The sequence below is a fragment of the Lepeophtheirus salmonis genome, chromosome 11 (assembly GCF_016086655.4).
Source record: "Lepeophtheirus salmonis chromosome 11, UVic_Lsal_1.4, whole genome shotgun sequence".
In the NCBI taxonomy this organism is placed as follows: domain Eukaryota; kingdom Metazoa; phylum Arthropoda; class Copepoda; order Siphonostomatoida; family Caligidae; genus Lepeophtheirus; species Lepeophtheirus salmonis.
In genome coordinates, this window is record NC_052141.2 from 13955357 (window position 1) to 13970150 (window position 14794).

The 14794-nt window shown below is 32.2% G+C and overlaps 1 long non-coding RNA gene across 1 annotated transcript; it reads right to left on the reverse strand.

The window, feature by feature from the left end:
* Positions 1 to 7739: 7739 nt before the first annotated feature.
* LOC121126001 (uncharacterized) lies at positions 7740 to 8214 on the reverse strand. Its single transcript, XR_005866791.2, has 2 exons — positions 7988 to 8214; positions 7740 to 7923 (listed from the first exon to the last, which is right to left on the reverse strand). It is a non-coding gene; the product is annotated as an uncharacterized lncRNA (long non-coding RNA).
* Between the last annotated feature and the right edge of the window lie 6580 nt (positions 8215 to 14794).

A 14794-nucleotide genomic window follows, 5' to 3' on the forward strand; every position in this document is an offset into this window, starting at 1 on the left:
GCCATCTTTTATTCTCTAGTAATGTACTAAGCGCTGCTCAATATTGACATCAACGACACTGATAAAGATGTCAAGATGTAAAGGAGTGGAAATAAATTATAAATTTAGGAATTTTTGTTTTTTAATAGAAAATTCAATATTTAAAATTTAATTGGTATGTTGTGTACGATGAAGAGTGAGGACAAATAGTCCACGGTGTACTTAAGTACGCTCTTGGAATAGTCTGCGGGAGAGTGCCAGATATGGAATAAGAAACTATAGAATATTTAAAATATTGGAATTAGATCTGTTTAATGTAAATATACATGAAATAAAAAAATATAATAGAAAAAAAAGTACGCTCCTGATAGCAAAATGGTATTTTTCAAATATTAAAGAATCATCATTGGGATTTTTTTCGACCACTAGTTGAATCATTAAAAAATGTGAGAAAGTTATAAAAAATATTATATTTAAAAAAAATGACAGAAATGAATAGCTTATAAAGAGGGGGTCACCAAACTTTTTTCTTTTTGATATTGCTATAAAAAAAAGACGGATGGATATTTTTCAATAATTTTATTTTATTTGAATGCCTCAACATTCCAGTTAATAATAAAACACCACTTTATTCATATGACGGCTGTCGCTGTAGCCCATTCTGTCCACCCAATTTTTCAATAAATTTTCGATTGTGTGAGCTTCAATAGCTGCAACGGCGACTCCAATTTCGGGTTTCAAATCGCCAATCGTCTCTGGATGGTTGGCATAACATTTGTCCTTGACGGTTCCACACAAAAAATAGTCCAACGGAGTGAAATCGCAGCTACAAGGTGGCCAGTTGACGTAGCTGTTTCGGCTTATGATGCGATTGTCGAAGACAGTGTGCAAAAGATCCATTGTAACGTTGGCTGTGTGGCACGTAGTGCCATCCTGTTGGAATCAAATGTCGTCGATGTCTTCCTTCTCTATTTGGGGAAACAAAAAATCTTCCAACATCGCCCGATAGCGCTCACCATTGACCGTAACGACAGCTCCTTGATAGTTTTTTTTTGTTTTCGGCAACAGCAGCAATGTTTTCATTTGAACGCACTGGACGAACACGGGAACACATTGTTTTATCCATTAACGAACCAGTTTCGCGCACACGCTTCACAAATTTATTCACAAACTGCCTGGAAGGCGCTTTATTTCGACCGACGTAATTTTCTTGTAGTTTCGTTTGAAGTCTCTCCATTTTGGAAGTAAGTCTTCAGTATTTCCCATTTTTTTTCGAGCGTAAACTTAACCATTTCGTAAACTGGAGATCTTTTACAAAATATTAGACACAATGAAAATGTTACTACAGCTGTCAGACGTCAAAAAAGTGGTAGTTCAAAATGCAACCGCTAGATGGGCCACCCGTTTATATACATATTCCTTGAGGTTTACCTATAAATTCCCTTGTCTCCTTTGTAGAACAAAATGAGCCCCCCTACAACTTCTTTAACATACCTCCTTAACTTCTGTAAAAGGATTCTAGGATAATACACCCCGGACCGTTTATCCCAACGGAAGTTAGACTTTCATAGACATATTATAGCATAAACCCATCGAGAAAAACGAGAATAACACTTAGTATTTGTTGGGGAGTTAGAAGTACTTGATAAACTCAGAGTAGAATTGAGTATCGATATGGGAGTAATTCCAGACTATACCATGACCAGATAGGGACTCGGGGGGCGTCTGAAGGAGGGGGAGGGTGGTTTTTTTTCCAAAAAAATTCTAGAACCAAGCCCCCCTAAAATATAATCCTACAGAAGTCCGTAGAGTTCTCACATTTAAGGAATTAAAAAGAAAAGAGGATATGTGGTTGTCCGTTCTCATGTTTATTCTTAAACCAAGAGAATTGCAGCCAAAGCAAGAAAAAACAAAACCGATTTTTATTTATTTTTCTTTTAAATTTTAGTACCTCAATCGTCGGAGGGTAAAAATTTATACTAATAAAGTTGTCTGATAAGGAAATGAAATACTATTAATACAATTATTTATATAAATTTGAATTTCCTCCTATATTGGCTCCTCCATGACGTCATCCAAATAGCCTGTGTGAACAATTGTAAACAAAAGTAAAGCAATCTTTGATCGACATACCTTATATATAATCACTATTAATTACGACATTCCAGCTATTGTAGTTTGGATAAAAGACCGATTAGGAGAGGTCCTAGGACTCTCAAATTTTATTAGGACCTGACTGATAGGATTGCATTCATTTTAGTATTTTAGGCCGATCCAACAGTACTTATTAGTAGTGTTCTCTCAGCTACTATTTATTCCCTCCAGTTTTAGTATCGGTCCTTGAGACTTTCAGTACTATAACTGATTACAAATGAAGTAATACAGTTGAGTGCGGCCATCCAAGACCGAACTGTATAAGCTTTATAACTAATATGTTATTCTGAACTGGACCAGACCAAGATTGAACTAGAGGGGATTGTAGTCTTTAGTCCTAAATTAGGACCGACATAACACCACATTTATTATTGTTATTTCAGTATTTTAAAAAATGAATTATTTATTGCGTTATCTCGATTAAATTTAATAAAAAATGTATATGATAACCAAAAAGTCGAATAAAATGAAGAACCTTACTTAGATGCTAGTATCTTTTCTTTTATTTTTTTTCAAATGGTCTTATATTATAGCTGAACTTATAGAATAGAGCTTATATTTAAATTTTTATTTTTAAATTGCGTTTAAAAAAGGTCGATTTTGGTAGATTTAAGGGCAATTAACTGTATGATATTTATTACAAAATTAAATATGGTAAGTTGGTTAGGTTGCGTGAATATAGATTACAATAATATTCCGACGGAAAAAAATAACTACATAAGAGGCTATATAATCACATAATTTATATGTAAGCATCTATTAACTTGTTTTAATTCCCTTACAAATTAAATGATGCAATTATATAGATTTCATGGATTGAAAGTTTTAATGGTCACATTCTTGTTCTACGGCTTAAATAACATTAATAAATGTAGGTTTCAGCCTCCATGCGTTCCAAGACCTTCATTTTGTTGCATTACGTACTACTCTAAATACGTAATTTGGATCCAATCTAATTTAAATGTATCTTCTATTAATTTTATTAATTTCATATTTACAATGGAAGATCACATCAAGTATTAATGTGATTTTCCACTCAAATATTTAGAAAAGTGTTGAAGGTTCAAACCTGCATTATTTATTGATATTTTTATATATCATCGCAGTTTGTGGAACCTATTTATTTTAGGTAGCGTAGGCATAATCTCAGAACAATGTTCTTACTAAGTTATGTATTTAATGATATATATTTAAATAAAATAAATAACACTTTCAAAATAATTTATAACATGTGGATGTATGTAAAAGCTTTGGAATCAACAATATTTTGAGTATGACCTTAGCAATACGCCTAGATACTTGATTTAATAAAAAGATATGAGTTGCGGACTCATTTTTAATAACGTACATTTAACGTGCGTTTAAAAAAGTATGTGCATTATATCAAATGAAAAATATTAAATGTGACTTTAGATGGGATTTAGCAACGACCATGTGTAGTTAAAGAGTGTTCTAGAGACTAAATTACTCCTTGACTCATCGACAGTGTTGGATAGAATATGTCATTGCGCTATATAGACATTAAAAAAAAAACTAAAAACGAGTTAAACAAAAACGATAAAGTTTTATCCTAATACGAGTAGAAAAATGTAAAAAATTTATTTTTATTTTTTCTTGGATAAATACTATCTTAACTCCAAGAAAGGATGTTTTGCGCGGCGGAATTAACAATTGTCATCGAAAAGTAAATTTGAGTACAGTTTTATGTTACTTAAGACATTTCTAATTGATTAATTCATTTTCGATAATGATTGTAAAATGTAGTGTAATAAATTCCTTTTAAAAATGTAACTTATATTCCATGTTTAATCAAGATTTAATTGCTTAACATCTGGATAAAAAATAGATACCCAACCTCGATATTGGTACTATGTAAATATTAGATTAGGGAACAAGGAGTTTCGTATTTCCTGCCTTCTATTTTTATACCAAATATATCTTGTTCATTGTTGGGCACATCGGATCATACGATAAGGTGTTATAAAGTTGTGAGTGTATACTACAAACACTTTTTCTGCTATATTGCGATTGACCGGTTCAGTCGTGAATTATAGTGCACCATGTATAGAGATCTCAGAGGAAGAAATTCCCCCTTTTTTACATTTTTACCATCGGAAAGGAAAAAAATGTGTCGAAAGTGGACAACATTGGTAAATAGGACATCATCAAGACAACGCCAGCCCGCACACATCTTTGATGAAACGTCAGAAGATTCAGGAGCTCGGATGGTAAGTTCTTATGCATCCCCCCTACAGTCGGAATCTGGCACCAAGTGACTACCAGCTTTTCTGTCTATGGCCAACGTGCTTGATGGTATACAGCGTATAAAAACGACATTACTCCATCAGCTGATGTCTGATCCGTCTGTTTTTTGTGTTAAAATTTTTCCCGGGTCATAGGCTTCAGTTATTGTTCACTACTTGTAGCGATAGCATCCTTTTAAGTACCCAAGAAAAGTCATTATGTTGAATGAGAGAGATCGTAGGTGCGCTGCTATTCAGATTATGCTTAGTGATCACATGAAATTAAGCAATGCTGACATCTCTGGCCTTCTGTCAATGCCAGTTACAACAGTCCTAAGTCTCAGGAAGCAGCTGGAGGAGTCATCAGACCCGATGGGCGTTGCTGACAGGTAGAAGAAAGAGGAGAAGAGCACCAGGATTGTCCGGGACGTCACCTTCATCAACAAGGTCAGGGACCCCTAGTGTTCCATGAGAAAAGACTCAAGGGTTGCGGCTACTTAAAAAATTCAGGCTACTGAACATCTTGAAGAACCCAAAGTCGCCGAAGATACTCTGGTTCTTCTCTGATGAAAATAATTTTGTTCAGGATCAAATCCACAACTCCCAGAACCATCGCCGAATTGCCGTGAACAACAGAGATGTCCCCAGGGTCATGAAGACCAAGTTTCCAGCCACTGTCATGGTCTTTGGGGTCGTGTCAAGTGAGGGTCATGTCATGCCGTCTCCACATCTTCGAGGCAGGCTTCAGGGTGAACACGGACGTGGATGTGGCAGCAGGACTCGGCTCCGGCCCACAAAGATAAGCGGATGCAGGAATGGCTGAAAAGCAATGCTTTTGCGTTCGTGCCCTTCTCCTCTTGGCCTCCTCATCACCGGATTTGAACCCGTTGGACTACTTTGTCTGGTCCTAGGTAGACCAACCGCTCCTCTCATAACACCAAGCAGTCTCTCATCACCTGCATCAAGGAGAAATTCAGTGAGATAGAAGCCTCGCAGATCCTAAATGATTTTTCCAGATATCATGAAAATTTATTTCGATACGATTTTGTAATATCAACTACTCTACCTACAGATGGGATGTCAGCTGTCCTGTCGTGCCTGAAGCACCATTTCCAGAGGCTTGAGTTGTTGGTAAAGAGGTACATGCATTGACTATTGTCAAAAGCTAATCCTAGGTCATTAATAATAAAAATAAATAAAAGGCGAGAATACATAACACAAGAGTCGCAAATCACTGAAAACAATGTTAAAATTGCATGGATTATGCTACTAATTGCTTCCCCATTCACCGTTTTCTCAAGATCTGTCCGTAGTGACTTTTAATTGTTCTCAGACAAAAATAAATAAATATATATATTGACTTCCAATATATCCAGAGGTAATCCCTGAAACTGAGGTCTAGTTTGTGTAGTGTCTACGCACTCAACCCGGTTGACCCCCTAATATAAATCTACTCTTTTATTTACTTGATTATGATTACCTTGTCTTACTTTTATCTTATTTAACAAATGTACTTTCAGTGTGTGAATCTCCACGAGGATGTTGCCAGTCCTCGTATTTATTGTGCCTTTATATATAATATATTAACTCTATGGTCAAATCTCAATCAAACCTCATTCTTTCTTCCCGACGTTCTTATCGTCCTGGCCCCTGGCCTGGTGACGAGTTTAGTAAAGAATGCCACAGTTTGGGAGTAAAGAGAAATCGTACTCCAAAAAATGGCATTGGAAAATTGTATGACCGCTATAATACTTGAATAGTATATTGTTATGTATAGATGTGTGTTGATTTATTGTGGGGGGAAAAAATCGAAAATCCACATCCTCACCCTGACAATTTGAAGAATTTTTGGTAAAAGAGAGCATAGCTGTCATGACGGTACATTAAATTGGTTACAAGAAGCTATGTTATGAAGGAAATAGGCACAAATCCCGCATCGATCCACAATTCTCCTCTGAGTCCAACAACAAATTTCACTTGAAACTTGGCAAGAAATCCTACATGTTACTTTTCATCGATCACAAACACGTGATTGCCTTGTAGTTATATTTTCTCTCTAATAAATAAAATAATAATAATAACCAGCTTTAGAAAAAAAATACTTATTCATGTTCCAATTAAAAAGCGGCTGCCTCTTCCATTATCAATTATTTACATCTATGGCCATTACTTAGTCCGGATCAAAATAGAAAAATCTGTATTTGATAGCTCTAATATTTTTTTAATCAAATAAATTAGTCTTCCACGAGTTAGACTTTCCAAGCAAACAAAGTACTAACCAACAAAGGCTAACACAAGATTGATTAACAATATGTTTTTAATTGATTAAAACTTCAAAAGGAGCAGTTCGATTCTAGAGCCTAATAGAAATGGGAGGAAGTTGTATTTGCTTACAATTTTTAATATGTGAATATGTTTGCAAACGAAGCAACCCATTTTTGACAAAAGAAAAGAAGTACAATCTAATCATTCGTAAAATATTGGATCAGAACATATCTAATATCTAGAGTGGCGATTGGAATTTCGTAGAGCACCAGGAGAAGGCGAGAGTGAAACTTGTTTTATAACTGAACTAAGACCTTTATATACATCAGCTGTATTTTAGATCGCTTTGGAGGGGAAAAACGTATAACTAATAAGAGATATGATAACTTTCAATATTTAAAATAGGATTAGTACAGAGAAAATGTTGTATATATTACACATACAGGCAGCTTACATTAAGAAGGATCTTAATTCAGTAGTAATACACTAATATTATAAGTCTAACTTTAGCTTTCAGCTCGTGTCTCCCAGTAATCCCATCCCTATCTATGAGTAACAGAACCACAAACCCTTCAATTATGCATATCATGTGTCACGTATTTTAGAAGATTTAATATTACACAATTCATGTGTAAAATATCTATTAAACTTTTTAGTCATAACTTATACAAGTCACATCTTGTACAAACTTCCGACTTGCACACAACATACGTCATGTTATATATCAAATATTATAGTGAGGGATATTCAGATACATCTAACATAGTACAACTTACATGAAAATGAGTTTTAAAGAAAAAAAAATAGATTTAATTTTGACAATTACATGTCATAATATTATGTGGAATAAGTACATGTTTCATTTATATACAAGAGGATTCAGAATATTTAATTGAATCTTCAATATCTACTTGATTTCATTACTAAGAAATGATTTTTTGAGATTTCTTATACATTATGAAGAACCTTATACATTGCACCCCCTGACTGTTTTTCATACATTCATACAGACCGATGAACACACTTTGCTTTATTAATACATATTATATTCAAAACAGGGGTGAACTAAAGATCTTTGTGTAGAATTATGTCACTTTATCTTTCATTACATAATTATATATTTTATTATTTGTAAGTTAATTGATTATTCCATTATTTGTGAATAATATTTAATTATAAATATTTTAGCATTTAATCATCTTGAAGTATGTTTGTCGTTCAAGAGGGTTTTTATTCACTTTTGATATAGATTTTTGTAATAAAATGTTCCTTTAAGGTATCCCTGTATACAAATGCATATAATGGAATCATTTATGTTAGATACTAGAAATAAACGTAATACAAACCTTTAAGGTAGAAATTGAGAGGTAATCCTCCAGCTGCGAGACTAATTCATAGCCTCCTGAAGAAAATGAAATCTTAAGTAGCATTTGTATCTACTTTTATAATGCTTCAAAGTGCTAAATATTCCCTCAAAGCTCAAATGAGCTCCACGACTGCTTCATGATTTAATATTTGTTTATTATTGTAACAGGTTTACATATTGCCTTATCTATGTTTTTTCTTCGCGTAGAAGAGAGGGTTTTTATTTCTTAAAGGGGTTTAAAATAAAAAACTACGTTGTAGCGATACTTGAACTGACCAAAACCAAACTTAACTGCCGTTTTATTAATTATTGTAACTTTACTTAACCTAACCAAGGCCTAATTCATAGGATAATTATACAAAATAAACTTAAATACTCGAACAAACCTGTTTTCCTTAACTTACTCTATAATATGAGTTTTATATATATATATTTTATACTCATTAAACATTAAAGGTGTTCGCAGAGGTTGGACTGGAAGGTATAATCCTTTTTAAACAGCTGTGGGTCTTTTGAATTTAAAAAAAAGATCAATTTGTTTTTGAATAGGTATGGATTTTCAGAAGTTTTTTCCAAAAGAATTACTATTTCAAATTTATTTTTTTGACAATTTTTCAAAAAATTAACTTTTATTTTTTTTTCTGAACAGCTATGGATTTTTGAAAAAATGTCAAAAATTTGAAAGTGATTATATTCTATACAAATTGATTAAGTCTATACTTTTTTGAAAGATGTATATAGTATGTTTTTTATATTAAAATAAAGATTCACAATGAACACCTAGGGAGGAAGGGTTTCCGACCTAAAACGTTGTCTACACTCCTTAGGAAGAGAGGGGGCATTAATTTAAAACAACGTAGACATTAAATAACATATGGCAGAACAATTAATACTTTTAAAGGAGGGAGGTTGGCGTGTAAAAAATTTGTTTTAGTGCAGTGTTTCTGATCGTTTGAGTATTCAAAGTACTTTCTTGAGCTACAATTTATCTTTCTTTAAAATAAATAATCGATCTTATAATATTCTGTATGACTTGAGAAATCGAAAGTTACATGAAACTTCTGAAATTCAGCAACATAACTTAATAATTTAAAATTTTGTATCCCTTCACAAATAGAAAATTTTGTATAAAAATACTATAAGTGTCACAAAAACAGTTTTTGAAGACTGAAACTTTTCAAATTATCCTTTTTTTATCAATATATCACCGAAAATTGAACTAATGGATCACGTTAAACATGAAAATGCAATTACATACGGTAAATAAAAATTTGGAAGAAGTTGACCTTTTTCTGACCTTTCTTTTGGTTCTTTAATGAAACGTTGTAATTAAGAATATCGGAGATAAAAAGGTAATTAAATGTTACTGCAAGTTATGGATCCCGGATCCGTACAATTAACCTTAGACACGCCATTCCAATAGGTCAAGAGCAAACTGAAAAATATGAACTATCCGCCAGGAGTGAGCCTCGCTGCCGCTTGGGCTAATATCAAGCTGGATTGCTAAAGGCCGCTAGTATTTTTGAGATTACGTCAACTGTTGTCTGACCCCAATGTATTTTTAATAATATTTCATCTTTACAAATTGCAATATTGTGGTATTTGAAAGTGGTCAGATATTTATTAATTACTATTATAATTTATACAAATGAACTCTTGGATAAGGAGAGGAAGACTCTCGTAACCATTCCAAACAAGTCTACCAAGTAGGATTCATTTTCACTTCATGGAGGAAATTTGACTTCACTGTTAAAGTATAAGTTTATCAAAGTAATGGGAAAATTTTGTGCCGCACCTGGATGCCTTAGTAGCTACAGGCTAACTAAGTTTCAGAAGAAGGATCCTCCTCCCACCAAAAGATGTTTCCATATTTTATTTTTGCCTAACATTTACTAATAGATGTATTAGTTGTAAAGGATTTTAATCCAAATTTTAATTCAAGGACTACAAGTGAGAACAGAGAAGGACTTTAACGTTTCATATTTCTTGAAAAGAGTTGATTCTTGAAATTAACTTCTTGAGCTGTCCAACTCATCTCTTGGAAGAACCACTTTGAGTCAATAATACTTTTTAATTTAATTATCACTCAATATAATCATTTTCATAAAGTCATGAGTAATAAAATTAAAGGACTTTTGTCAACAGGTGACTCAAATTCGTCTGAAGTTTTTCTCTAGCATGTATAGCCGGATAATCATAATTATTATACAAAGGGGTTTATTATTCTTCCGCAGTGTGGAGCAACTCACTGGTGATATGTTTACAAACGAATATAAGTAAAAAACGCACATGTCCTATTAAGTAAGAAATTGAGTTAAAAAATCAAAATAAATTAATTAATTATGAATAATGGTGTTTTACAATTTTATAATTTTTTATCCTATATACTTGTAATTTATATATTTAAAAAATAAATAAATAGTATCTGAGCTCTTTATTTCAAATTACATATATAATCTACTTATATTATAATTTAACTTTTTTTTAGAATTAATCATCTTAAAGCCTAAATGTGTTATATCATAATAAATTTACTGATTAAAAGGTTTAAATATAATCAAAAACTTATCCACTTTTTGAGTACAAATGAAATAATAATAGAAAAAAAATTATACTACCTATATGTTTGTATGTCATCAAAAAAACATGTTAGAATTATTTTTCTCAAAATTGAGCGTTGATTAAATGTGTATAATTCAGCGAATTATCGTCAATTTCTATCAAAAAATCATCATTTTTTACGCTTTAGGTCCGTTTCAAATGGCCATTTAGTTAATTAAAATGGATTGATTCAAAAAAAGAATGAGGAATGGATATAGTTAGACTATAATGATCAGAGTTTATTAGCCTAATGTATTTAAGTGTTAATTTTGGAAATAATTAATAATACGAAACAATGATTTTTCCTCAAGTCACCATTTTTAATGACGTTGAGTTAACGTTATGGGGGCTCTGCACCTTCAATTAGAATAGTTTAATAGTGGTTTCAAAATTTTCAGGGTGGCCATATGGGTACAAGTGACGCTGGACATTCTTGACACCATGTTCCGGTTATTACTTCAGAAATCATTGATAAAATCCATTATACAGTGATGAATGATATAAGAGTGAAGGTACATGAGATTGCTAGTGCTGTGGGCATCTCGAGTTGTAACCCTATTTTATTAATTTTGAGACCACAACTGCTGAGGTCTGAGCTGGTGCGTTATTGTGAGGGAAAGTGCTTTATTTGTGGGCTGATGGTGGGTGTTTTTCTCGCAGATCGGTTGTCAAACGGTCCAGTAACGATGAATAGTATGCACCTGTAATATTTTGAGTCTTTTTCAGATAGTCAATGATGATTATTCAATAGGAATCCAAGAGAGTCGCCATAATTTTTCCCGCCGATTCCTCAATTCAAATACTGCCGAACAGAAAGAAATGTACCGATCTTGCTAACAGTTGGTCTGCAATACTACTAGACTTGTCATTGACATAATCACGTATATAATTGCACATAATAAATATTAATTTATTATGCGCAATCTATAAGAATTGTACCAAAAGTAGACGAGAATTCATCATTCAGAGTGAAATGTTAATATCACGATTTTCTATTAAAGAACAAAGAAAAAATAACGATAGCAACAACTGTTTTTTAATCGTAAGACTGTCATTTTTCTCCATATTTTACCCATTCATAAAAATTAGGCTAGGCTACATTCTAAATATGGAACGACACAATTTTAATTTAATTTTTTTGTACTTTGATTGCTCTAAAAGACATTTGTACTCCCTATTTCTGAAAGCAACGTTTAGTTTAGAATTTATTGATGTTTACCATAGTACCATTCATTATAAAAAACTGTACATATATACAGCAAAGAACACGGCCACACAAAGGGGTAAATCTACTACTATAACAGAAATTGATCTTAAGTCTTACTTAATTTTATGGTTATTATCAATAATTTGTTTTATTTTTTTAAATAAATGAATTATAGAATTCAAAGATCTTCATCATTTTCTTACATGGGCTGGTATCTCTCATATGAAAGCAATGAGCATCTGTTAATAAGAGGGTCTGCGCTTTGTGGTTCATCCATTCAAATATTGCACTTGTATTTATCCATTCCTTCAGATGGGCTAAAAATGGTCCATGGCCGGTGTATGCTTGAACAATTAAGTTAACCGCGTTTTGTTCTCAACTAATAACAATTGATCGAGATAGACTGCACAAATATACGTTATAATATAGCTGGTAGTATTGTAGATTTTAATGTAAATAAATGCACTTTGATCTAACTTTTATTCAAATTATAGAATGAATGAATGAATTATTTATTGATCAAAAAAGGCATTTTCTTTACATAAAAAGACAGAAGTATTCTCCTCAAATTTATCATACAATATATAAGCCTCACATATTTAATTATATTCTTATAATATAATTTGACCGATAATATTAATTAAAAATAGGTTGTAAATTTGTGAAGAGGTATAAAATACAAATATACTCATTGTTTCATAATATAATGTAATTAATTGAGATAGGTGTAAAATGTGATAATGAGGCTCCTTTTAAAACAGAGAAAAGAAAAAGTTTAATTTTTTTCTCTCACAATATTCTTGTCACTATAGTATAGTATCAAAAATTAGTTCAATTTATTATATATTTGTTAAAATATGGCGTAAAATATATTGAATTTATTAGAATATTATTCCCTTTTAAAGTCACTTCGTCCCCTGATCTCTCGATACTTTCGATACATACAAAAGTATAGTCTTATAAATATGGTTTGTACAGAGTCCAACATGAAAATTTTCTGCTATTAAGAAGCAAAACAAAAACCTTAATAACTTTGTATTACAAAAGTATAATGAAAAATGTTGTTATTAAAAAAAAAACTTTTCGAAATCAATCTTGGCAAGAATTATTCAATACGGTCGTCTCTAGTTTCTATCACACCCTCCACAAGAGGTCGAAACTTGGGGCAAGTTGACACAATATAATCGGGGGACATTGTTTTTTTATGCTGGTCTTGAGCTCCTCCACATTTCTGTGTGATACCTTTCCAACCTTGACCTCTAAGACGCTCCAACCCCTGAAGTCGAGGGGATTGAGATCAGGACTGGAAGAAGACCAGAAGGTATTGTCCTAGAAGGCAGTTATATGTCTTCAAGGCTGTATGGCACATAGTTGTTCTCAGGATAGTTAGCCATCAGCCAAGCAAGATTTTCCACCTCAAGACTTACAAACTTCGAGATGATTGGCACAGTGTCTTCCTTATAATAACTTTAAATGAAGGTTGATCGACCTCATTTAAATAAAGAAATAAATGAAAATTTTAATGAAATGAATATTCTATAATCTTACATTGATGAATGTAACTGTAGGATTTTTTGTCTAAATAGATTTTAAATTGTCGATTCAAATTCGGTAAGGGATTTAACAATTTAGAGTACTTTTCCATTTAAGCGTTCAAGATTTTTAATTTTAGAAACAAAAATAATGAGCTTCCATTTTCACCAACTATTTGCACATTATTACCAACAATTGTATTGAAAAATGCAACGGATTACTGAATATATATAAGCTTACTTCAACTCCTGATTGTTTTGTTTTTTTAATTTTATATAGAATGATTAAAATTTAATTGAAGATATTGATCTTTTGAAAATTGTGGATGGACTTCAACTGACGCTTTTGTGGACTGAGCGATGTTCCACAAAGTCATTGGCATAGACCTTGATGCAAAAATTCATCTCTCCAATTAATGCACCTTCCATAATTGGAGGTGAGATTCACCGAGTAAGACATATTCATAAAAGGACGATATCCCTGAACATCAAGTTCAAGGTTGTCGGTGTGTGGCTAAGATATCCAAATGAAAATACATGCATTCAAGGGAACATTGGGTGGATGCAGTTCCATATACGAGGAGATTCATCAAATTAATCAATAAATTAAAGGGCCAAACTGTCCAGATATTAATTTATATTTCACCAACTGACCATCTACAAATACAACATATAAGCTTCTATCTTTTCTTCCCTTTCTGGTTTAAGTATTCATTGACAATAATTATTACTTTATTACACAAATTAAGAAAACAAAATTGTTTTAATACTCTTTTAGGACTTGTCACAAAAAATTTATTGAAATATGTAGGGGCGTGACTAAAATATCTTCTGGCTTTTTGACAAAATCTTTTTCGTTTTTTTTTCTGCCATGACGATAATTCTTCAAAGAGAAAGACAGCATTTTAAAAACAGAAAATTGTTAATTTCAAAATTTTGACAACAACATAAAATAATTGACAAAAAAAACTTTTGTTTTTCAAAAGATGTTGAGCCGAATTATGGAGGAGAGAAAGAATAACGCTCATGAGGTTCCATTAGATCAGCTACAATCCGCTGTGATAAGTGAGGAAGGAGAAAAGGATATAAACAAGGACATTAACTAGAATTACTCCGATTTTAATCCCCAATTCTACTCTAAGTCGAATAAGAACTCACAATTATTATATTAACATCCCTACTTACATTGTATAAAATGGTTTTTTAGAATAAAACACCCCGAACAGTTTTGCCACACGGAAGTTTGGCCTTGATACATATATTATAGCATTAATGTATCTTTTACATATATAATTTAAGATTTAAAATTAGTATCCCCTCAATTGAAGTCATTTTAGTGCATTTTTACATTCAGTAGGGTAAAATGAGTGCATTTAATACAATTTTAATACATTTTAAAGTAGAACATATCAAACGGTTCGAATTCTGTGTGATAAGAAACAACAAT